Source organism: Ambystoma mexicanum (assembly GCF_040938575.1).
Source record: "Ambystoma mexicanum isolate Mex_15411 chromosome 12 unlocalized genomic scaffold, UKY_AmexF1_1 Mex_chr12_unloc.1, whole genome shotgun sequence".
Classification (NCBI taxonomy): domain Eukaryota; kingdom Metazoa; phylum Chordata; class Amphibia; order Caudata; family Ambystomatidae; genus Ambystoma; species Ambystoma mexicanum.
Genome location: NW_027182322.1, coordinates 5,975,137 through 5,989,625, shown reverse-complemented (window position 1 = coordinate 5,989,625; position 14,489 = coordinate 5,975,137). Strand labels below are relative to the sequence as shown.

General features: G+C 46.8%; 3 non-coding genes across 3 annotated transcripts; all 3 read right to left on the bottom strand.

Annotated features, from left to right (window-relative positions):
• Nucleotides 1-269: 269 nt before the first annotated feature.
• Nucleotides 270-341, bottom strand: TRNAH-GUG (transfer RNA histidin (anticodon GUG)). Its single transcript has one exon. It is a non-coding gene; the product is annotated as a tRNA-His (tRNA).
• A 5,106-nt stretch (nt 342-5,447) lies between these two features.
• Nucleotides 5,448-5,519, bottom strand: TRNAH-GUG (transfer RNA histidin (anticodon GUG)). Its single transcript has one exon. It is a non-coding gene; the product is annotated as a tRNA-His (tRNA).
• A 7,337-nt stretch (nt 5,520-12,856) lies between these two features.
• TRNAH-GUG (transfer RNA histidin (anticodon GUG)) lies at nt 12,857-12,928 on the bottom strand. Its single transcript has one exon. It is a non-coding gene; the product is annotated as a tRNA-His (tRNA).
• Between the last annotated feature and the right edge of the window lie 1,561 nt (nt 12,929-14,489).

The following is a 14,489-nucleotide window of genomic DNA, read 5'->3' as shown; positions in this document are numbered from 1 at the left end:
TAATCAAGCTAGTGGTTATTGACAAAAATGGCAGTGTTATAATGTTTCATGTACTGCAAATGTCACCACATAATGCGCTCTTAATTAGATTTGGTTGAAATACATTACAGTCACCCGATGAAAAAGTGTGCAAAGAGCATTAAAGAAACAAAAGGTTCATAACAGTAACAGGACATATCGAATTGTTTCAGTCCTCCACAGAGATTGCCAATGTATTAATGGAAATTCTAAAATATCTGCCCAACTGCCGTGACATTGCCTCACCGCAATGCCGTGACTCGGATTCGAACCGAGGTTGCTGCGGCCACAACGCAGAGTACTAACCACTATACGATCACGGCGAGCTACTTGGGCTGCTACAATGTGACGTTCCACCTCTATCATAAGCTGTACTCCATCTGTGATGTCATGACTCATGTTTGAATTAAAGGTTGGTTGTGATGTTATCCATGAGAATAAGTGGACACCTGATCCCCAGTCACTTATTTAAGATCTCAATAATCAAGTCAGAATCCAAATGCAAGTCATCAAAGTGGAGCCAATTACAAATAATATAGTTACACAAACCTGGCAATGGTGCGGCAGCCAGGGCCGATAATGGCCCGCCAGCCTGAGAGCAGGAAAGTGTGAGAGCAGTGATGGTCTTGTGAGAGTTTACAGCTGTTATTGACCCTGTCCCCTTCCATTGCAGAGTTTTCTCCCTATAAGAAGTGCAGAGGCTCCCTCCGGGGTGCTAATAGTACATTTATTTTTTTGCACAGGAGAAGTGCTCTTCGCCAATTGCACGTGCCAAATCACCCGAAGGCCACCACCATAAAATTCAGGCATTCATGTTCATGCGTCCTCCATGTTATGTCCTTATAAAGGGATGCATGTTCATGATGACTCCATGTCACACCTGCATACAAGGATGCATGTTCATGCCGCCTCGTTCTCTTGGCTTCATACAGGGATTTTATCTCCTCCCTGTCTCACCTTCATGCAGGGATGCATGACCAATGCTCCTTCCCTTCTCGCCCGCATACATGGATGCACGTTCATGTCTTCTCGTTCTCTCGGCTTCATACGGGGATTTTATCTCCTCCCTGTCTCACCCTCAGGAAGGGATGCATGCCCAATGCTCCTTCACGTCTCGCCCGCATACATGGATGCACGTTCACGCCTAATCCTTCTCTCGGCTTCATACGGGGATCATATCTCCTCCCTGTCTCACCCTCATGCAGGGATGCATGACCAATGGTCCTTCCTGTCTCGCCCGCATACATGGATGCACGTTCATGCCTCCTCCTTCTCTCGGCTTCATACGGGGATCATATCTCCTCCCTGTCTCACCCTCATGCAGGGATGCATGACCAATACTCCTTCCCTTCTCGCCTGCATACATGGATGCACGTTCACGCCTCCTCCTTCTCTCGGCTTCATACGGGGATCATATCTCCTCCCTGTCTCACCCTCATGCAGGGATGCATGACCAACGCTCCTTCCTGTCTCGCCCGCATACATGGATGCACGTTCATGCTTCCTCCTTCTCTCGGCTTCATACGGGGATCATATCTCCTCCCTGTCTCACCCTCATGCAGGGATGCATGACCAATGTTCCTTCCCTTCTCGCCTGCATACATGGATGCACGTTCACGCCTCCTCCTTCTCTCGGCTTCATACGGGGATCATATCTCCTCCCTGTCTCACCCTCATGCAGGGATGCATGACCAACGCTCCTTCCTGTCTCGCCCGCATACATGGATGCACGTTCACGCCTCCTCCTTCTCTCGGCTTTATACGGGGATCATATCTCCTCCCTGTCTCACCCTCATGCAGGGATGCATGACCAATGCTCCTTCCCTTCTCGCCTGCATACATGGATGCACGTTCACGCCTCCTCCTTCTCTCGGCTTCATACGGGGATCATATCTCCTCAATGTCTCACCCTCACTTCCAACATGTGTAACTTCTTGTTCTCTTTGACGTCTGGGGCATGGGTGGCTACTGCACAGCTCTAGATGTCGCCCACCTGCAAGATGCTATGGAAAGCACTTTTCCACATTGGACGTGCTATATTAACCCCCTCTCCCCAAATACAATAAAAATAAAGAAATATATGTGCTTCCATAATGTCTACCTTCTAATGTTTCATATGTGTAAGCACATTGTCCTCCTCCTGACCACATTCTAAAACTATGTGCAAATTGTTCCTTCCATAAACTGTCACTTCCTTGGCCCTTTATTTATAATGACTGTTATACTGTCTCTCTTTCCGCCACAGTATAAAAAAGCCTAGCACACCTCATGATTGGACTAAGAAATTCCTGTCATTTAGTTGGAAATGATTTTCCCATTATCCCCAAAAACTCCTCACTGTGTCTAAGAACGCTTTTTTTCACAGGACAATACAGATCAGATTGACTTGAAAGGTCCTTTCACGCGACTACAGAATGCCTCTCATTCCACTAAAAGATACGCCAGTGCCTACAATAGCCTAGGACTAGACTATGAGTCCCAATGTAGAAAGACCACAAGTCCACAGATATGCCTGTTTATTTAAACATCTGTATTATCATCAGCGTGTGACTGTAAAGGCGGGACCTCGCGCTCTCTGTAACGCGCTCCATTGGCAACATCAGTTAAATGTCGTTGGTTCAATCCCTCGCGGATGTTGTTTTTATTCCCATTTGTAACTGGGAAATACTGTCGCTGCAATACATATGTCTTAATCAAGCTAGTGGTTATTGACGTAAATGGCAGTGTTATAATGTTTCATGTACTGCAAATGTCACCACATAATGCGCTCTTAATTAGATTTGGTTGAAATACATTACAGTCACCCGATGAAAAAGTGTGCAGAGAGCATTAAAGAAACAAAAGGTTCATAACAGTAACAGGACATATCGAATTGTTTCAGTCCTCCACAGAGATTGCCAATGTATTAATGGAAATTCTAAAATATCTGCCCAACTGCCGTGACATTGCCTCACCGCAATGCCGTGACTCGGATTCGAACCGAGGTTGCTGCGGCCACAACGCAGGGTACTAACCACTATACGATCACAGCGAGCTACTTGGGCTGCTACCATGTGACGTTCCACCTCTATCATAAGCTGTACTCTATCTGTGATGTCATGACTCATGTTTGAATTAAAGGTTGGTTGTGATGTTATCCATGAGAATAAGTGGACACCTGATCCCCAGTCACTTATTAAAGATCTCAATAATCAAGTCAGAATCCAAATGAAAGTCATCAAAGTGGAGCCAATTAGAAATAATATAGTTACACAAACCTGGCAATGGTGCGGCAGCCAGGGCCGATAATGGCCCGCCAGCCTGAGAGCAGGAAAGTGTGAGAGCAGTGATGGTCTTGTGAGAGTTTACAGCTGTTATTGACCCTGTCCCCTTCCATTGCAGAGTTTTCTCCCTATAAGAAGTGCAGAGGCTCCCTCCGGGGTGCTAATAGTAAATTTATTTTTTTTGCGCAGGAGAAGTGCTCTTCACCAATTGCACGTGCCAAATCACCCGAAGGCCACCACCATAAAATTCAGGCATTCATGTTCATGCGTCCTCCATGTTATGTCCTTATAAAGGGATGCATGTTCATGATGACTCCATGTCACACCTGCATACAAGGATGCATGTTCATGCCGCCTCGTTCTCTTGGCTTCATACAGGGATTTTATCTCCTCCCTGTCTCACCCTCATGCAGGGATGCATGACCAATGCTCCTTCCCTTCTCGCCCGCATACATGGATGCACGTTCATGTCTCCTCGTTCTCTCTGCTTCATACGGGGATTTTATCTCCTCCCTGTCACACCCTCAGGAAGGGATGCATGACCAATGCTCCTTCCCGTCTCGTCCGCATACATGGATGCACGTTCACGCCTCCTCCTTCTCTCGGCTTCATACGGGGATCATATCTCCTCCCTGTCTCACCCTCATGCAGGGATGCATGACCAATGCTACTTCCTGTCTCGCCCGCATACATGGATGCACGTTCACGCCTCCTCCTTCTCTCGGCTTCATACGGGGATCATATCTCCTCCCTGTCTCACCCTCATGCAGGGATGCATGACCAATGCTCCTTCCCTTCTCGCCTGCATACATGGATGCACGTTCACGCCTCCTCCTTCTCTCGGCTTCAAAAGGGGATCATATCTCCTCCCTGTCTCACCCTCATGCAGGGATGCATGACCAACGCTCCTTCCTGTCTCGCCCGCATACATGGATGCACGTTCACGCCTCCTCCTTCTCTCGGCTTCATACGGGGATCATATCTCCTCCCTGTCTCACCCTCATGCAGGGATGCATGACCAATGCTACTTCCCTTCTCGCCTGCATACATGGATGCACGTTCACGCCTCCTCCTTCTCTCGGCTTCATACGGGGATCATATCTCCTCAATGTCTCACCCTCACTTCCAACATGTGTAACTTCTTGTTCTCTTTGACGTCTGGGGCATGGGTGGCTACTGCACAGCTCTAGATGTCGCCCACCTGCAAGGTGCTATGGAAAGCACTTTTCCACATTGGACGTGCTATATTAACCCCCTCTCCCCAAATACAATAAAAATAAAGAAATATATGTGCTTCCATAATGTCTACCTTCTAATGTTTCATATGTGTAAGCAATTGTCCTCCTCCTGACCACATTCTAAAACTATGTGCAAATTGTTCCTTCCATAAACTGTCACTTCCTTGGCCCTTTATTTATAATGACTGTTATACTCTCTCTCTTTCCGCCACAGTATAAAAAAGCCTAGCACACCTCATGATTGGACTAAGAAATTCCTGTCATTTAGTTGGAAATGATTTTCCCATTATCCCCAAAAACTCCTCACTGTGTCTAAGAACGCTTTTTTTCACAGGACAATACAGATCAGATTGACTTGAAAGGTCCTTTCACGCGACTACAGAATGCCTCTCATTCCACTAAAAGATACGCCAGTGCCTACAATAGCCTAGGACTAGACTATGTGTCCCAATGTAGAAAGACCACAAGTCCACAGATATGCCTGTTTATTTAAACATCTGTATTATCATCAGCGTGTGACTGTAAAGGCGGGACCTCGCGCTCTTTGTAACGCGCTCCATTGGCAACATCAGTTAAATGTCGTTGGTTCAATCCCTCGCGGATGTTGTTTTTATTCCCATTTGTAACTGGGAAATACTGTCGCTGCAATACATATGTCTTAATCAAGCTAGTGGTTATTGACGTAAATGGCAGTGTTATAATGTTTCATGTACTGCAAATGTCACCACATAATGCGCTCTTAATTAGATTTGGTTGAAATACATTACAGTCACCCGATGAAAAAGTGTGCAAAGAGCATTAAAGAAACAAAAGGTTCATAACAGTAACAGGACATATCGAATTGTTTCAGTCCTCCACAGAGATTGCCAATGTATTAATGGAAATTCTAAAATATCTGCCCAACTGCTGTGACATTGCCTCACCGCAATGCCGTGACTCGGATTCGAACCGAGGTTGCTGCGGCCACAACGCAGAGTACTAACCACTATACGATCACGGCAAGCTACTTGGGCTGCTACAATGTGACGTTCCACCTCTATCATAAGCTGTACTCCATCTGTGATGTCATGACTCATGTTTGAATTAAAGGTTGGTTGTGATGTTATCCATGAGAATAAGTGGACACCTGATCCCCAGTCACTTATTTAAGATCTCAATAATCAAGTCAGAATCCAAATGAAAGTCATCAAAGTGGAGCCAATTAGAAATAATACAGTTACACAAACCTGGCAATGGTGCGGCAGCCAGGGCCGATAATGGCCCGCCAGCCTGAGAGCAGGAAAGTGTGAGAGCAGTGATGGTCTTGTGAGAGTTTACAGCTGTTATTGACCCTGTCCCCTTCCATTGCAGAGTTTTCTCCCTATAAGAAGTGCAGAGGCTCCCTCCGGGGTGCTAATAGTACATTTATTTTTTTGCGCAGGAGAAGTGCTCTTCACCAATTGCACGTGCCAAATCACCCGAAGGCCACCACCATAAAATTCAGGCATTCCTGTTCATGCGTCCTCCATGTTATGTCCTTATAAAGGGATGCATGTTCATGATGACTCCATGTCACACCTGCATACAAGGATGCGTGTTCATGCCGCCTCGTTCTCTTGGCTTCATACAGGGATTTTATCTCCTCCCTGTCTCACCCTCATGCAGGGATGCATGACCAATGCTCCTTCCCTTCTCGCCCGCATACATGGATGCACGTTCATGTCTCCTCGTTCTCTCGGCTTCATACGGGGATTTTATCTCCTCCCTGTCTCACCCTCAGGAAGGGATGCATGACCAATGCTCCTTCCCGTCTCGCCTGCATACATGGATGCACGTTCACGCCTCCTCCTTCTCTCGGCTTCATACGGGGATCATATCTCCTCCCTGTCTCACCCTCATGCAGGGATGCATGACCAATGCTCCTTCCTGTCTCGCCCGCATACATGGATGCACGTTCACGCCTCCTCCTTCTCTCGGCTTCATACAGGGATCATATCTCCTCCCTGTCTCACCCTCATGCAGGGATGCATGACCAATGCTCCTTCCCTTCTCGCCTGCATACATGGATGCACGTTCACGCCTCCTCCTTCTCTCGGCTTCATACGGGGATCATATCTCCTCCCTGTCTCACCCTCATGCAGGGATGCATGACCAATGCTCCTTCCTGTCTCGCCCGCATACATGGATGCACGTTCACGCCTCCTCCTTCTCTCGGCTTCATACGGGGATCATATCTCCTCCCTGTCTCACCCTCATGCAGGGATGCATGACCAATGCTCCTTCCCTTCTCGCCTGCAAACATGGATGCACGTTCACGCCTCCTCCTTCTCTCGGCTTCATACGGGGATCATATCTCCTCAATGTCTCACCCTCACTTCCAACATGTGTAACTTCTTGTTCTCTTTGACGTCTGGGGCATGGGTGGCTACTGCACAGCTCTAGATGTCGCCCACCTGCAAGGTGCTATGGAAAGCACTTTTCCACATTGGACGTGCTATATTAACCCCCTCTCCCCAAATACAATAAAAATAAAGAAATATATGTGCTTCCATAATGTCTACCTTCTAATGTTTCATATGTGTAAGCACATTGTCCTCCTCCTGACCACATTCTAAAACTATGTGCAAATTGTTTCTTCCATAAACTGTCACTTCCTTGGCCCTTTATTTATAATGACTGTTATACTCTCTCTCTTTCCGCCACAGTATAAAAAAGCCTAGCACACCTCATGATTGGACTAAGAAATTCCTGTCATTTAGTTGGAAATGATTTTCCCATTATCCCCAAAAACTCCTCACTGTGTCTAAGAACGCTTTTTTTCACAGGACAATACAGATCAGATTGACTTGAAAGGTCCTTTCACGCGACTACAGAATGCCTCTCATTCCACTAAAAGATACGCCAGTGCCTACAATAGCCTAGGACTAGACTATGAGTCCCAATGTAGAAAGACCACAAGTCCACAGATATGCCTGTTTATTTAAACATCTGTATTATCATCAGCGTGTGACTGTAAAGGCGGGACCTCGCGCTCTCTGTAACGCGCTCCATTGGCAACATCAGTTAAATGTCGTTGGTTCAATCCCTCGTGGATGTTGTTTTTATTCCCATTTGTAACTGGGAAATACTGTCGCTGCAATACATATGTCTTAATCAAGCTAGTGGTTATTGACGTAAATGGCAGTGTTATAATGTTTCATGTACTGCAAATGTCACCACATAATGCGCTCTTAATTAGATTTGGTTGAAATACATTACAGTCACCCGATGAAAAAGTGTGCAAAGAGCATTAAAGAAACAAAAGGTTCATAACAGTAACAGGACATATCGAATTGTTTCAGTCCTCCACAGAGATTGCCAATGTATTAATGGAAATTCTAAAATATCTGCCCAACTGCCGTGACATTTCCTCACCGCAATGCCGTGACTCGGATTCCAACCGAGGTTGTTGCGGCCACAACGCAGAGTACTAACCACTATACAATCACGGCGAGCTACTTAGGCTGCTTCAATGTGACGTTCCACCTCTATCATAAGCTGTACTCCATCTGTGATGTCATGACTCATGTTTGAATTAAAGGTTGGTTGTGATGTTATCCATGAGAATAAGTGGACACCTGATCCCCAGTCACTTATTTAAGATCTCAATAATCAAGTCAGAATCCAAATGCAAGTCATCAAAGTGGAGCCAATTACAAATAATATAGTTACACAAACCTGGCAATGGTGCGAAAGCCAGGGCCGATAATGGCCCGCCAGCCTGAGAGCAGGAAAGTGTGAGAGCAGTGATGGTCTTGTGAGAGTTTACAGCTGTTATTGACCCTGTCCCCTTCCATTGCAGAGTTTTCTCCCTATAAGAAGTGCAGAGGCTCCCTCCGGGGTGCTAATAGTACATTTATTTTTTTGCACAGGAGAAGTGCTCTTCGCCAATTGCACGTGCCAAATCACCCGAAGGCCACCACCATAAAATTCAGGCATTCATGTTCATGCGTCCTCCATGTTATGTCCTTATAAAGGGATGCATGTTAATGATCACTCCATGTCACACCTGCATACAAGGATGCATGTTCATGCCGCCTCGTTCTCTTGGCTTCATACAGGGATTTTATCTCCTCCCTGTCTCACCCTCATGCAGGGATGCATGACCAATGCTCCTTCCCTTCTCGCCCGCATACATGGATGCACGTTCATGTCTTCTCGTTCTCTCGGCTTCATACGGGGATTTTATCTCCTCCCTGTCTCACCCTCAGGAAGGGATGCATGCCCAATGCTCCTTCACGTCTCGCCCGCATACATGGATGCACGTTCACGCCTCCTCCTTCTCTCGGCTTCATACGGGGATCATATCTCCTCCCTGTCTCACCCTCATGCAGGGATGCATGACCAATGGTCCTTCCTGTCTCGCCCGCATACATGGATGCACGTTCACGCCTCCTCCTTCTCTCGGCTTCATACGGGGATCATATCTCCTCCCTGTCTCACCCTCATGCAGGGATGCATGACCAATGCTCCTTCCCTTCTCGCCTGCATACATGGATGCACGTTCACGCCTCCTCCTACTCTCGGCTTCATACGGGGATCATATCTCCTCCCTGTCTCACCCTCATGCAGGGATGCATGACCAACGCTCCTTCCTGTCTCGCCCGCATACATGGATGCACGTTCACGCCTCCTCCTTCTCTCGGCTTCATACGGGGATCATATCTCCTCCCTGTCTCACCCTCATGCAGGGATGCATGACCAATGCTCCTTCCCTTCTCGCCTGCATACATGGATGCACGTTCACGCCTCCTCCTTCTCTCGGCTTCATACGGGGATCATATCTCCTCAATGTCTCACCCTCACTTCCAACATGTGTAACTTCTTGTTCTCTTTGACGTCTGGGGCATGGGTGGCTACTGCACAGCTCTAGATGTCGCCCACCTGCAAGGTGCTATGGAAAGTACTTTTCCACATTGGACGTGCTATATTAACCCCCTCTCCCCAAATACAATAAAAATAAAGAAATATATGTGCTTCCATAATGTCTACCTTCTAATGTTTCATATGTGTAAGCACATTGTCCTCCTCCTGACCACATTCTAAAACTATGTGCAAATTGTTCCTTCCATAAACTGTCACTTCCTTGGCCCTTTATTTATAATGACTGTTATACTCTCTCTCTTTCCGCCACAGTATAAAAAAGCCTAGCACACCTCATGATTGGACTAAGAAATTCCTGTCATTTAGTTGGAAATGATTTTCCCATTATCCCCAAAAACTCCTCACTGTGTCTAAGAACGCTTTTTTTCACAGGACAATACAGATCAGATTGACTTGAAAGGTCCTTTCACGCGACTACAGAATGCCTCTCATTCCACTAAAAGATACGCCAGTGCCTACAATAGCCTAGGACTAGACTATGAGTCCCAATGTAGAAAGACCACAAGTCCACAGATATGTCTGTTTATTTAAACATCTGTATTATCATCAGCGTGTGACTGTAAAGGCGGGACCTCGTGCTCTCTGTAACGCGCTCCATTGGCAACATCAGTTAAATGTCGTTGGTTCAATCCCTCGCAGATGTTGTTTTTATTCCCATTTGTAACTGGGAAATACTGTCGCTGCAATACATATGTCTTAATCAAGCTAGTGGTTATTGACGTAAATGGCAGTGTTATAATGTTTCATGTACTGCAAATGTCACCACATAATGCGCTCTTAATTAGATTTGGTTGAAATACATTACAGTCACCCGATGAAAAAGTGTGCAGAGAGCATTAAAGAAACAAAAGGTTCATAACAGTAACAGGACATATCGAATTGTTTCAGTCCTCCACAGAGATTGCCAATGTATTAATGGAAATTCTAAAATATCTGCCCAACTGCCGTGACATTGCCTCACCGCAATGCCGTGACTCGGATTCGAACCGAGGTTGCTGCGGCCACAACGCAGGGTACTAACCACTATATGATCACAGCGAGCTACTTGGGCTGCTACCATGTGACGTTCCACCTCTATCATAAGCTGTACTCCATCTGTGATGTCATGACTCATGTTTGAATTAAAGGTTGGTTGTGATGTTATCCATGAGAATAAGTGGACACCTGATCCCCAGTCACTTATTAAAGATCTCAATAATCAAGTCAGAATCCAAATGAAAGTCATCAAAGTGGAGCCAATTAGAAATAATATAGTTACACAAACCTGGCAATGGTGCGGCAGCCAGGGCCGATAATGGCCCGCCAGCCTGAGAGCAGGAAAGCGTGAGAGCAGTGATGGTCTTGTGAGAGTTTACAGCTGTTATTGACCCTGTCCCCTTCCATTGCAGAGTTTTCTCCCTATAAGAAGTGCAGAGGCTCCCTCCGGGGTGCTAATAGTAAATTTATTTTTTTGCGCAGGAGAAGTGCTCTTCACCAATTGCACGTGCCAAATCACCCGAAGGCCACCACCATAAAATTCAGGCATTCATGTTCATGCGTCCTCCATGTTATGTCCTTATAAAGGGATGCATGTTCATGATGACTCCATGTCACACCTGCATACAAGGATGCATGTTCATGCCGCCTCGTTCTCTTGGCTTCATACAGGGATTTTATCTCCTCCCTGTCTCACCCTCATGCAGGGATGCATGACCAATGCTCCTTCCCTTCTCGCCCGCATACATGGATGCACGTTCATGTCTCCTCGTTCTCTCTGCTTCATACGGGGATTTTATCTCCTCCCTGTCTCACCCTCAGGAAGGGATGCATGACCAATGCTCCTTCCCGTCTCGCCCGCATACATGGATGCACGTTCACGCCTCCTCCTTCTCTCGGCTTCATACGGGGATCATATCTCCTCCCTGTCTCACCCTCATGCAGGGATGCATGACCAATGCTCCTTCCTGTCTCGCCCGCATACATGGATGCACGTTCACGCCTCCTCCTTCTCTCGGCTTCATACGGGGATCATATCTCCTCCCTGTCTCACCCTCATGCAGGGATGCATGACCAATGCTCCTTCCCTTCTCGCCTGCATACATGGATGCACGTTCACGCCTCCTCCTTCTCTCGGCTTCAAAAGGGGATCATATCTCCTCCCTGTCTCACCCTCATGCAGGGATGCATGACCAACGCTCCTTCCTGTCTCGCCCGCATACATGGATGCACGTTCACGCCTCCTCCTTCTCTCGGCTTCATACGGGGATCATATCTCCTCCCTGTCTCACCCTCATGCAGGGATGCATGACCAATGCTCCTTCCCTTCTCGCCTGCATACATGGATGCACGTTCACGCCTCCTCCTTCTCTCGGCTTCATACGGGGATCATATCTCCTCAATGTCTCACCCTCACTTCCAACATGTGTAACTTCTTGTTCTCTTTGACGTCTGGGGCATGGGTGGCTACTGCACAGCTCTAGATGTCGCCCACCTGCAAGGTGCTATGGAAAGCACTTTTCCACATTGGACGTGCTATATTAACCCCCTCTCCCCAAATACAATAAAAATAAAGAAATATATGTGCTTCCATAATGTCTACCTTCTAATGTTTCATATGTGTAAGCAATTGTCCTCCTCCTGACCACATTCTAAAACTATGTGCAAATTGTTCCTTCCATAAACTGTCACTTCCTTGGCCCTTTATTTATAATGACTGTTATACTCTCTCTCTTTCCGCCACAGTATAAAAAAGCCTAGCACACCTCATGATTGGACTAAGAAATTCCTGTCATTTAGTTGGAAATGATTTTCCCATTATCCCCAAAAACTCCTCACTGTGTCTAAGAACGCTTTTTTTCACAGGACAATACAGATCAGATTGACTTGAAAGGTCCTTTCACGCGACTACAGAATGCCTCTCATTCCACTAAAAGATACGCCAGTGCCTACAATAGCCTAGGACTAGACTATGAGTCCCAATGTAGAAAGACCACAAGTCCACAGATATGCCTGTTTATTTAAACATCTGTATTATCATCAGCGTGTGACTGTAAAGGCGGGACCTCGCGCTCTCTGTAACGCGCTCCATTGGCAACATCAGTTAAATGTCGTTGGTTCAATCCCTCGCGGATGTTGTTTTTATTCCCATTTGTAACTGGGAAATACTGTCGCTGCAATACATATGTCTTAATCAAGCTAGTGGTTATTGACGTAAATGGCAGTGTTATAATGTTTCATGTACTGCAAATGTCACCACATAATGCGCTCTTAATTAGATTTGGTTGAAATACATTACAGTCACCCGATGAAAAAGTGTGCAAAGAGCATTAAAGAAACAAAAGGTTCATAACAGTAACAGGACATATCGAATTGTTTCAGTCCTCCACAGAGATTGCCAATGTATTAATGGAAATTCTAAAATATCTGCCCAACTGCTGTGACATTGCCTCACCGCAATGCCGTGACTCGGATTCGAACCGAGGTTGCTGCGGCCACAACGCAGAGTACTAACCACTATACGATCACGGCAAGCTACTTGGGCTGCTACAATGTGACGTTCCACCTCTATCATAAGCTGTACTCCATCTGTGATGTCATGACTCATGTTTGAATTAAAGGTTGGTTGTGATGTTATCCATGAGAATAAGTGGACACCTGATCCCCAGTCACTTATTTAAGATCTCAATAATCAAGTCAGAATCCAAATGAAAGTCATCAAAGTGGAGCCAATTAGAAATAATACAGTTACACAAACCTGGCAATGGTGCGGCAGCCAGGGCCGATAATGGCCCGCCAGCCTGAGAGCAGGAAAGTGTGAGAGCAGTGATGGTCTTGTGAGAGTTTACAGCTGTTATTGACCCTGTCCCCTTCCATTGCAGAGTTTTCTCCCTATAAGAAGTGCAGAGGCTCCCTCCGGGGTGCTAATAGTACATTTATTTTTTTGCGCAGGAGAAGTGCTCTTCACCAATTGCACGTGCCAAATCACCCGAAGGCCACCACCATAAAATTCAGGCATTCCTGTTCATGCGTCCTCCATGTTATGTCCTTATAAAGGGATGCATGTTCATGATGACTCCATGTCACACCTGCATACAAGGATGCGTGTTCATGCCGCCTCGTTCTCTTGGCTTCATACAGGGATTTTATCTCCTCCCTGTCTCACCCTCATGCAGGGATGCATGACCAATGCTCCTTCCCTTCTCGCCCGCATACATGGATGCACGTTCATGTCTCCTCGTTCTCTCGGCTTCATACGGGGATTTTATCTCCTCCCTGTCTCACCCTCAGGAAGGGATGCATGACCAATGCTCCTTCCCGTCTCGCCTGCATACATGGATGCACGTTCACGCCTCCTCCTTCTCTCGGCTTCATACGGGGATCATATCTCCTCCCTGTCTCACCCTCATGCAGGGATGCATGACCAATGCTCCTTCCTGTCTCGCCCGCATACATGGATGCACGTTCACGCCTCCTCCTTCTCTCGGCTTCATACAGTGATCATATCTCCTCCCTGTCTCACCCTCATGCAGGGATGCATGACCAATGCTCCTTCCCTTCTCGCCTGCATACATGGATGCACGTTCACGCCTCCTCCTTCTCTCGGCTTCATACGGGGATCATATCTCCTCCCTGTCTCACCCTCATGCAGGGATGCATGACCAATGCTCCTTCCTGTCTCGCCCGCATACATGGATGCACGTTCACGCCTCCTCCTTCTCTCGGCTTCATACGGGGATCATATCTCCTCCCTGTCTCACCCTCATGCAGGGATGCATGACCAATGCTCCTTCCCTTCTCGCCTGCAAACATGGATGCACGTTCACGCCTCCTCCTTCTCTCGGCTTCATACGGGGATCATATCTCCTCAATGTCTCACCCTCACTTCCAACATGTGTAACTTCTTGTTCTCTTTGACGTCTGGGGCATGGGTGGCTACTGCACAGCTCTAGATGTCGCCCACCTGCAAGGTGCTATGGAAAGCACTTTTCCACATTGGACGTGCTATATTAACCCCCTCTCCCCAAATACAATAAAAATAAAGAAATATATGTGCTTCCATAATGTCTACCTTCTAATGTTTCATATGTGT